Genomic DNA, 10,981 nt, shown 5'->3' on the forward strand with positions numbered 1-10,981 from the left:
AACTTTAATGATTTGAACTAGGGACCAAGGAATATTATAACTCCTGTTCACTAGATAGGGTTTCATTTGTCAAATCATGTATTTGACAATCCTATCAACCGTTATAAAATACTTTGAACATTTTATTTTAATACTAAACCAAGACTAAATGGGAATATAACTTTTTATCGATAAACATAACCAAACATACCATAAGAGTAATTACAACTGTGAACTAATTAAAAGTAAATAGTACATGATCAAAACCACTCTCCTACATGCTTAAGCCCTATAGCGCTAGCATGACTCTCATGCTTAGGTTGAGGCAATGGTTTAGTCAAAGGATCAGCGACATTGCTATCCGTAAGAACTTTTCTAACTATTACATCTTTTCTCTCAACCATTTCTCGGATGAGATGAAACTTCCTAAGTACATGTTTACACCTTTGATGTGATCTTGGTTCCTTAGACTAAGCTATGGCAGCATTGTTATCACAATGTAAAACAATACCATGTCCAACACTAGGCACTACTCCTAACTCCATAATGAACTTCTTCATCCAAACGGCTTCCTTTGCTGCATCTGCTGCAACAATATACTTAGCTTTTGTTGTAGAATCAGCGACAATGCTTTGCTTTGAACTTTTCCCGCTCACTGCCTCTCCGTGTAGACAAAATATGAAACCAGATTAGGAGCGGAAATCATCTTAGTCATCTTGGAAGCTCGCATCTGTGTAACCCTGAACAATTAACTTACTTTCCTCCATACGCTAAGAAATTATCCTTAGTCCTTTTTAAGTACTTTAGGATATTTTTAGCTGCAATCCAATGTGCGTCACCTGGATTTGATTGGCATCTGCTACACATGCTCAAGCCATATGAAACATCCGGGCGAGTACAATCATGGAGTACATAATGGACCCTATAGCTAACGCATAAGGAATATTACTCATTCGCTTAACCTCATCAAGTCTAGAAGGACACTGAGTCTTGCTAAGTGACACGCCATGTTGTATGGGTACAAAAACCCTCTCTTAGAGTTTTTCATGTTGAACTTAGTGACAATCTTATCTATATGCGTTCATTGGCTAAGTCTAATGATCCTTTTAGACCTATCCTTATAGATCTTGATCCCTAAAATGTACTCAGTGTTTCCCTACATAGTCCCCCACATTCTCCGAAAAAATTGATCCCTTTTATCACATATTCTCTCCCCTCCCATCAATTGCGGCACGTTCGTTCATATTCAATATAATGAGTTTGGAGCTGGCGCCCACAACTCCAATGTCAACATTCTTCAGTTAGCGTCGGTAGGCGGCAATGGAGAAGGACGAGAAAGTATTGCAGGTAGCGAAGTGATAAGTAAAGGTGGTTGTGGTGGAGAGGAGATAGAGAGTGGGAGGAAGAGGATGAACGAAGGTTTTGTGGAGTAGGTGGGAGGTTAAGGAGGATTAGACAACCATTGACAGGAGGAAAGGAAAAACGCAAGGGAAAGTGTGAAAGGTAGAGGGCTTCATTGTGGTGGTCTGTTGACCAGCAAACGCGGCGCGACTGACGTAAAGGTGTTGCAATGGTTGACATCCATGCAAATGATGATCAATGATTCACAAGCTCTAAAACATTTAGTATCATCTTTTGTTGCATTCTCATCCCCCCACTACTTTTAAGATTTAGAGTAGATTAAATTTGTAATTCTCTAATGTTGTGATCTTGAAAACCATGCATACACACTGTGCCAGCCAACTCAGCTTAAGGGTTTATATCCCGCTATGTGGTTGAACATTTTGGATCCCATACAATCTGTTTTGTTATTGACACACCTATTAGTGAGAGTGGGGGATAGCTTAATTTGTTAGAGCTTCCCTTTCAATTTCATGAGATCTTGGGATCGACTCTTATCAATTTTTCTTGTGACTCTCTAAAAAAACCAATATCAAATAGAGAATTAGCCCTATAGTGACTAAGTTAATTTATTTCGGTGACTAGTTTTATCCAATTAGTGAGTAGGTCTACTTTTATATTAAAACTAGACCATCTCTTTTAATAATTTTTGTACATGTTTAATGTTCTTTAAAACCTTCGGGCTAAATTCTGAAGTCAAAAAGCACCATCTGGGGCATATATGACTTAGTGCAATGGCAATCCACGACACTTAAATGTTTTTTTTTTGTTTTGATTTTGACGATAAAGGCAAACAAACGCAGACTTAACATACTAAGTTACCAATTCTGGCTTCGGTAGCTAGCACATGAGCTGAGGCAACCTCTTGCCGACTGACCTTACTTATCATGCAAAATGTAAACTTACTACGTAGTGATTGAATATCTTGGACTAGTGCGGAGATTAAATGGTTGATGTTGGCTGTCGATTGCGCTGACTAGTTCTGTGCAGTCTGATCGAATTTGGACAGTTCTGAAACCTCTATTGAAAGCTTCTGTAAGACCTTGATACATCGTATGAGCTTCTGTTTGAAGGGGCGTAGCGGCCATGAGTTTAGCGTTGCCTTCAAAGATTTTTATATTGTTAATAGTGGCTGACCAGCCTACTCCAGCTCTTGGTGTTTGATGTTTATGCTTCTTCCAGGCTCCATCGACAAGAATGATGCAGATCTGACGTTGGTCAGAGTTAAATGAATTGATTTCGTCATTTCGGATGTTAATGTCCTTTTGTGCCCGTTTTCTATAGATCTTTCTGAGTTTGATACCTTTAGTAAGATCTTTGAGAAGATCATCTCTGTGAATTAAGATGGAAACAAGTTTTACTTCCAAGTTCTTGAAGATGACATTATTTCTATGTGGCCAGCTCTCCCAAAGGGTTGCTATGAATTATTTTGTTCTCTCTGACTTCACTCCGTCTTCCATCCGGAACAACTTCAGGAAGTTTTTGATCCATTCTTCAATATGTGTTGAGGGGGTAGAGCAAATCCTAATGCCTAAAGAAGAACATGCCCAGACACGAGCTGATATGGCGCAGTCCCGAAAAAGATGGCTTTCACTTTCCATATGCATATTACATAGATGACAAGACGCTTGAACTGGGATATTGCGTTTTAATAAATTGCAGTTGGTGGCAAGAGCTCTATTAAGTAGTCTCCTGGTGAAAAACTTCCATTTTGGGCTGATGTTGGAGGTCCAGAGCTTATGCCAAAATTGTCTGGTGCTTAGAGACATGTCTAACTTACCATGTTGGCCTAGATAGAACGCATAAACGTCCTTTACTCTCAGGGTACCCGCCTTTGATTCACTCCACAAATATCTGTCGTAGGGATATGGGTGGATAAGATTCTGATGGCGGTGTACGGGGAGAAAGTCCTCCATATGAGAGAAGAGTTCCACACTTTTTGAGGTAAAATCATCAAATCCTTGACCCAGTGGAGTCCCAACTTTCAAGGGAGATACCTTGTTTGATATTTAGCGGACCACCTCTTAGCCATTTGCCGATTTGGATATGCATTCGGGTGTCGTCCCCAATCCGGACTGTGAATCCATCGCCACAGTCTTGGATTCATCTATAAAGCCCTCGAAAGCCCTAGGAGACTCTACCTAATTTTGACCCACGAAGAGCAATGTTGACTGGAGAGTCTTTGTATTTACTGTAAAGGAGTTGTGATATCAAGGACTGATTAGAATTGTGTATCCTTATGACTTATTTATCAAGAAGTGCTTTGTTGAATAGATGAACATTTCTTATTCCCAGTCCTCCTCCTCCTTTTGGGAAATCTAGAGACTTCTTACTCTTCCAAAAGATCGGTCTTGAGTCTCGAGAGCCTGTCTAAAGGAATTGAGCAAAGACCGAGTTGATCTTGTCGGTTGTACCTTTGGGGATGAGAAAGATACTAAGAACATTTAGACTAAGTACTCCAAGGATGTTGTTTATGAGTAGAATTTTTCCTGCATGCGAAAGAGATAAATGATGCCAACTCGATACTTTTTTCTCGACTTTCTCTACCAAATGTTGATACTTTTTAGCACTTCTGCCATCCACTTCAATGTTACATCCCAGATATTTCCCGAGAGTGTCAGCGGATAGGGTACTTATAATACTTCTCATGTAGCGTCTGAACCGAGGATGCGTATTTGGGCTGAATAGAATGTGCGATTTACTGTAGTTTATCACTTCTCTTGACACTCGACTGAATTTGGATAAAATATTTTTTATTCCTTCGCAAGCTTCTGGAGTGGCCTTAAGGAAAATCAGGTAGTCATCTGCAAAAAATAGATGGGATACCGACGGGCTCGTTTTGGAAAGCTTTATACCTTGGAAGAATCCTTCAGTCATGGCATTAATTATCATTCTAGACAAAATATCCATACCTAATATAATCAGATAGGAGGAGAGAAGGTCTCCCTGTCTGAGCCCACAAGAGGGTTTGAATCTTTTAGTAGGCTCTTCATTTCTCAGAATAAACTTTGAGACGGTAGTGACGCACTGCATGATCCACTAACGACAGAGGGATGGAATTTCCATTGGGTTTAGCAACCATTCTAGGAAATCCCAATCCACCTTGTCGTGAACTTTGAACATGTCTATCTTGAGTGCTGCTAAAAAATGTTTACCTTTTGTTTGCTGATTGATTAAGTTAACTATCTCGTGAGCAATGCCTAGCAATTATCAGACAAGAGTCGTCCAGGAACGAAGGTATTTTGAAATGGGGAGACTATGCTTTTTAGAATCTGAGTCGGTTGGTGATAACTTTGGAGATGATTTTGTAAATCACATTGCATGAGCTTATTGGTCTGAATTGACTTGCTTCTTCAGGGCGATCAGTCTTTGGAATGAGGCAGATATTTGTATAGTTCCATTCTGAAAGAAGATACCCTGTAGAGAAAAAGTGAGCAACTGCTCGACAAATGTCTTTCCCGACTATTGCCCAGCGCTTTTGGTATAAGAGAGAGGGAATTCCGTCTGGACCGGGGGCTTTAAGACTGCCCATCTGAAACACTGCACTCCTCACTTCGTCTTCTGTGACTGGTTTTATTAACTCCGACTGTTTAGCGCTAGAGATTTTGGGAATTAAGGTCTGGATGGTAGTGAGTTCCTCCCAAAATTCGTGGCCATGTTGATTTTCTTGGTAGATATTGATGAAGTGGTTCTGAATAACATGCTGAATGTCCTATTTGTTGGAGACCCATTTCCCTGTTGGATCTTTGAGTAGAAGAATCTTATTTCGGTGTCTACGCGCTTTGGCTTTTCGAAAGAACCATTTGGTGTTCAAGTATTCACAAGCCATTCATATACTCTTTGCCCGTTGTTGCCAGAATTTCAATTGGATTTCCAATTTAGCTAGATTGTCGGCTTTGACTGCTTCATCTAGAGATCCAACTTTGTATTGAGGCAGATTGGCTTGGATGTCGCCGCACTGATTTAGCAGTTCTTCCCATCGAATATTATGCCGCTCTTTATAATTTTTACTCCATTTGAAAAAGTTGTATCCGACTTGGCGACATTTTTGAGCTACTTTATACATTGGGGAGTCGGTCATTGGAAGGTTCCAATGAGTCTCTATAATGAAAGTGGTTTCATGGAAATCAAGGCACCAACAAGCCTCCATTTTTATAGGTGATTTTTTCTTCGGCGTAGCCGGTGAGGTAACTAATAGGATTGGACTATGGTCAGAGACAAGAATTGGATGATTTAATATTATTGCTTCAGAATACTTTTGGAGCCAATTTTCTGTTGCATATGCTCTATCCAGGCGCTCGTAGATCCGTGCCTCCTAAGATCGGTTATTACACCAAGTGAAAGTCTGCCCATGGAAAATGTTAAGCCCAATTGACTTTTCCATGCAAAAAGTTGCTCATTTCCTGGAATATAATTTAATCCTTCCATTTTTTGATTGAGGAATTCTATTTGATTAAAGTCTCCCATAACTACACTATCCAGGGAATTTTGGTCTAAACAGTGAGATATAAGCTCCCAAATCTTCCCTCGGGATTCAAGATACGGTGACCCATACAGCAAAATGAGATTCCATTTATATGCAATATCATCTAGTACATTAGAGATGATATAGGCAAAATGATTAGCAGAGATACTACTTAGATCTAGGTTTACATCATTACTCCAAAATAGATCAAGGCCACCTGCATTATTTATGGCATCCACGGTGGCAACATTAGGGAAACCTAGATATATAGCTAGCTTGTTTATACTAATATCATTGACTTTGGTTTGAGAAAGAAAGAGAACTTGAGGTAAGAACCTGCGGACCATCCAACCCAAAAATGGAATTGTAGGGGAGTCCGATGTCTTTAATCCCCTACAATTCCAAGCTAATATCTTCACGGGGCCTCAAGAGACTAATTTGGCCCAGTGTCCAAGCCGTCAGCGCCAAAGAAAGCCATGTACTTGAATTTTTTAAACTTTTGTAGAATCTCCTGTCTTTTCTCTGTGATCCACTTATGCATGTCAAGAGTTATTTCACTCACAAAAGCTTCAATGATAGGCTCAAATTCTTCAAACTTCCTTTTCTTTTCACATAAAAGGGTTTGAACCACTTGTTGCTTGGGCCTTGGAGGTCGACCCACTGCTCGTAAGGGAGGGCCTATGAGGCTTTTATCAAGTGGCCTACTTCCAAGATGGGCTGGAGCTAAAATTTGAGGAGCCTTACCTTCTGATTTTTCCAAATTGACCGAAGGCGAAATGGGTGGGCCTTGTGGCTCTGACTTGGCCTTGGCCATCAACTGAGGATCTATGAGTTTACATTTTTTACCTTCTCCTTGAGCCTCCAATTCCTCTGGCCTCGGGGGTTGAGTAAGATCAGTGGGCTTCAGTTCCTCTACCTTCTTTTCTTTGCCCTTGTAGGCAGCTGCAACCACGCTTTCAAGTTCTTCCATTTTTCTTTTTCCAAGGTCCCCTGCAAAAGACGTCTCATTCGGCATGTCGGGGCGAGTGGGCGGCGTCCAGGCAGGAAAAATCTTGAGATCAGCAAACTCCGTTGTTGGTATGCCGGCAAACGTGCAGTGGTAAGAACTCGACAAACCTGTTTGAAGGGATGAGTGAGACCCCGGAATCTGAAGTGAAGTTTGTGGGGAGAGATTCGAAATTTCAGTAGGGAAAATGCTTTGAAGTTCACTCCACATCAATTGTTCATTTATAGGAAAAGTGTTTGAGGGTGGGGTCCATCGGAACACGTTATCCTCTGAGTTGAAGTAGGAAGAAAGGCTGCCAGGACTAATTAAATTTTCCCAAGAGTTACGTAATTCGTCGTTTTGCACACTAGCATGATAATGGAAGGATGATGGGTTATCAAAGTATCTCTCTGTGTTGTCAAGTGAAACTAGCTGAGCGTTGAATGTGTCATATGCTTATGAGGCTGAAGGGGACAAAGGTAAAAGAGGAGGTTGAGTGATTGAGTTGGAGGAGTGGGGTGAAGAGGTGTTACATTTCATATTTACATCAACAAGATCACGTGGGGAGGGATGAGTTGTCAAAGGTATAAATGGGGAAGGGGATGAGTATATATTTTGAGTGAAGTTTGTCGTTGGAGTGGAAAAAATAGTAAGGTGGGTGTTATGCATCTTGTTAAAGGATTTTTTATGATCCGGGTCAAATGGAGGAGGTAATATGGTATGGGTGTTTGTTGGCGGTGAAATGCCTGCTGGGTAAAAGAGTTGAGCCGCCTGCTGGATAGTAGGTGAAGTGAGAGAAGTAACTGCATCTTGACAGTTTGAATGCCAGTTTGCTTTCTTCTTGATTTTTTTGAAAGACCTTTTTTTAATTGAAAGGAATAATTTGCCCTTGGACCTTTTTGTGGCCAGGGAACTAGACTGAAGATGCTGACTCCCCACTTTGTTGAATTTTCGTTTACTTGGTTCTCCTTTTTCAAAATGATTGTTATTTGGCCCATCTGATTTGGAACGTTTGTATGGGCCATTTTGAGAACTCTCACTACTGTTGCATCATTTGGAGGACGAGTCTTTGTTTGTCGATGCATTTCTCATCTCTTCATCATTCATTTGATTTTCTTCATCGTCGTCATATTCATTATCAGAACTACTGCTTGAAGAACTAAAATTCGGCAGGTGTCTTGGTTCATTCAATTTCACTTGAGTTGTTAGGAACTCGGACGTATGGGGAAGGCCGGTTATTTTATTTGAGTATAAGGAAGCATTAGGATTACCAAACATGATAGGAGCCTCTAGTTTGCACGCTTTTGCAATCGCCTTTTCTATGTCGAATTTGACTTTAGTCCAAGATTGAGAGCATGCAGAACTTTTATGCCCTATTTTGCCACATCGTTTGCAGAACACATAGACACCTTCGTTTGAAAATCGATCCATAGTGGACGGCCTTCTTGGACTTAGATATAAAGTCCCGAAATTAATGGCATTTTAGTCTTGATCCATACTAATGCTCGAAAGAATTTTTTAAGACCAGGTCTTTCAAAGGCGTTATCAAAATGTAAGACTTTACCTATTCGGGAGAGAATGGTGTTGGCTAAAGTTTTTGAATTGATCAATAAGGGAATACCTTCCAATTTAATCCACATCGCTGTTTCAGAGAAATAGAAAGACTTGAATGAATCCAGAGGTTTCCAAGGTTTAAGGACTAAAAGGGCTCCTCTGAATTTCATGGTATCATATAATTCTAATATATCTTATTTGTCGTCAATTTCGCGGCAGTGAAAGAAATAGAGTTTCCCCTCTTTTGTAACTGTAATACGACCTTTTGTAATCCATGAATCGACCCATTCTTGAATGTGGCGAACCAAAAACTCTTCTTGGTCTATGAATTTTCCCACCAATACGAGCGAGACGACGTCGATTGGATGATTTCGAATTTGTTCAATGGGTGCTCGTAGAATTAGGCCTTGCTTCCGATGCCATACCACAAAATTAGAAGTGGATTGAGATTGTTCCATAGGAAAACAAAACTTTCTTTAATGTCTTACTAAGGGGTAGAAAAGTTACATTCGGTGAGATAAATTGATTTAGTGAGTGTATTTGATGGTTTCTAGAGAGACAAAGGGAGGTGAGCTTGATAGAGGGCTGGGGAACGAACAGTTAAGGTAGATTATTGATTTAGTGAGGGTATTTGGTGGTTTTTGAGAGAGAACCTCTCGTTTTTGTTAGGATATTCTTACTGCACTTAAATGTCAAATGCGAGTTTCCTTTATCATTTGGTTATAAAAAACTCTAGCGCCTAATTGCCGGGAAATTTTGTCCCATTGTCACTTTGGTAGAACATTTCCCATAATATGGCCAGAGATTGTAAATATGGCGCATTTATCTCACGGTTTCAAGCTCTAATTTGACTAATGTAATTAAGTTTTTTTTCGCGTGTCATCTTTGTGCATGGGATTATGCTAATTTTCTTTGTATCGTGCTAATTTTATCAAATGCCTCTGAAGAGACAATGTCATTAAGTTTTTGAATAAACTATTAAGGGATTTGCAATGAATTAGGAAAAAGTTAGGAGTATTTTTTAATTATCTTACTTAAATAAGTGTGACAAATTTTACTTCACGGTCTCTAAATTAAACTCTTAACATACCCTTTAAAATTCTTTATTTACGTTAATCAAATTAGAGGATGGATCATTATAATAAAAGAACCAAAAAAATTGGTCTATTTGATTCATATCACACTATTTTACCAAAATGGAAATGAGTTACGATTTCTTCTTACAAACGAGGTGCTATTGTTTGGAATATACCAATATGACAATAAACTATTACTTAAATTAAATCAACTAGTCTTTAGACCTAGTTTCCGGACAATCCCTTGGGTGATAAGATAAAAAAAGAATGTATAATTTGGAGTTAACATTTTGTTACAAGTATAAGTCATTGTTTAGTGGTAATAAGATCATGATATTGTAACTTGCAAGTTAGAGGTCACATATTCGATACCTCTAATGCAACTTCTTCGATAATTTTTTAAATGGAAGTCAGCGGATCAACCATTAAGAATGTAGCTATTCGAACAAGATCAAAGAATTTATTCCCACAAAACTTAAAAAAAGTACAGGGTAATTATGTCTTGACAATGGAAATATGGAATCATCCAAACCTCAAAAAAAAATGGCATCTAAAATGCTGGCGAAATTGAGTCCGCTTCCCTGGGAGAAGAGAATGTCTAAAGTTGTTCTTGGGAGGCCTAATTTATGATTCAGATGAGCATAATCACATAGTTGTGCACATCTTTATTTGTCTTGTCTACTCATTCACTGGTAAAATTCCCAAATCCAATCTCACCTTAGTAGTCATATAAAGATGCAAAATTCTCTGAAGATTTTGTGATATTTTGACAAAAAAGCAACTATTTATACTGCTTTTAATAATACCTTTAATAAAAACTCTTTTGCTTCTGTTTTTTCTTGGCTTTTGAGACATCATCATGATGAATAAAGCACATAGAAAACCTACAAATTTTCTCATCCAACATAGCAAATAGCTTGTCTAACAATAGAGTAACAGTGAAAACGCACATATATATGTTAATTCCCACTAATATTGATATCTTTCTTTTTGTCTATCAATTTGGCCTACATTTTGAGTCTTAATGCCACAATATACCAATTTGCTGCTCTATAGTATTAGTTTAATGAAACATTTTTGAGACAAACTTTAATTTGTTCTTGCAAAAGATAAAAACTACTATTGTGATAAAATTGGCTTTGTTGTAATAGTAATATTGGAACAAAAAGAATGTTAAACATGTTAATACACAAATCAATTAATTTTGACCCTGAGAAATCGCTTCTCTTTGTTTCTCAAAGTTTTAGAAAAATGTAATCCTATTATTGACGGCCAGATTCCACCAAATTTACATATATAGAACATGAGTAATACCAACCACAAGAGCAATCACCCACATTAGAAAAACTCATCCCTTTGTCCAAACTGTGATTTATAGAGATAAACATATACTATAATAATTAACCTCTGGTTTATATCTTTCTATAACACGCTAGAGATTAATATTTACCATATATTGTTTTTTTTTTTTACAATAATCTAGGTCTCGCGTAACTTTATCTTTACTACAACCTTTTAAAA

The 10,981-nt window shown here is 38.5% G+C and overlaps 1 non-coding gene across 1 annotated transcript; it reads right to left on the reverse strand.

The window, feature by feature from the left end:
- Positions 1 to 9,234: 9,234 nt before the first annotated feature.
- Positions 9,235 to 9,335, reverse strand: LOC125492135 (U6 spliceosomal RNA). Its single transcript, XR_007268580.1, has one exon. It is a non-coding gene; the product is annotated as a U6 spliceosomal RNA (small nuclear RNA).
- Positions 9,336 to 10,981: the final 1,646 nt, after the last annotated feature.

This window comes from Beta vulgaris, chromosome 7 (assembly GCF_026745355.1).
Source record: "Beta vulgaris subsp. vulgaris cultivar EL10 chromosome 7, EL10.2, whole genome shotgun sequence".
NCBI lineage: Eukaryota > Viridiplantae > Streptophyta > Magnoliopsida > Caryophyllales > Amaranthaceae > Beta > Beta vulgaris.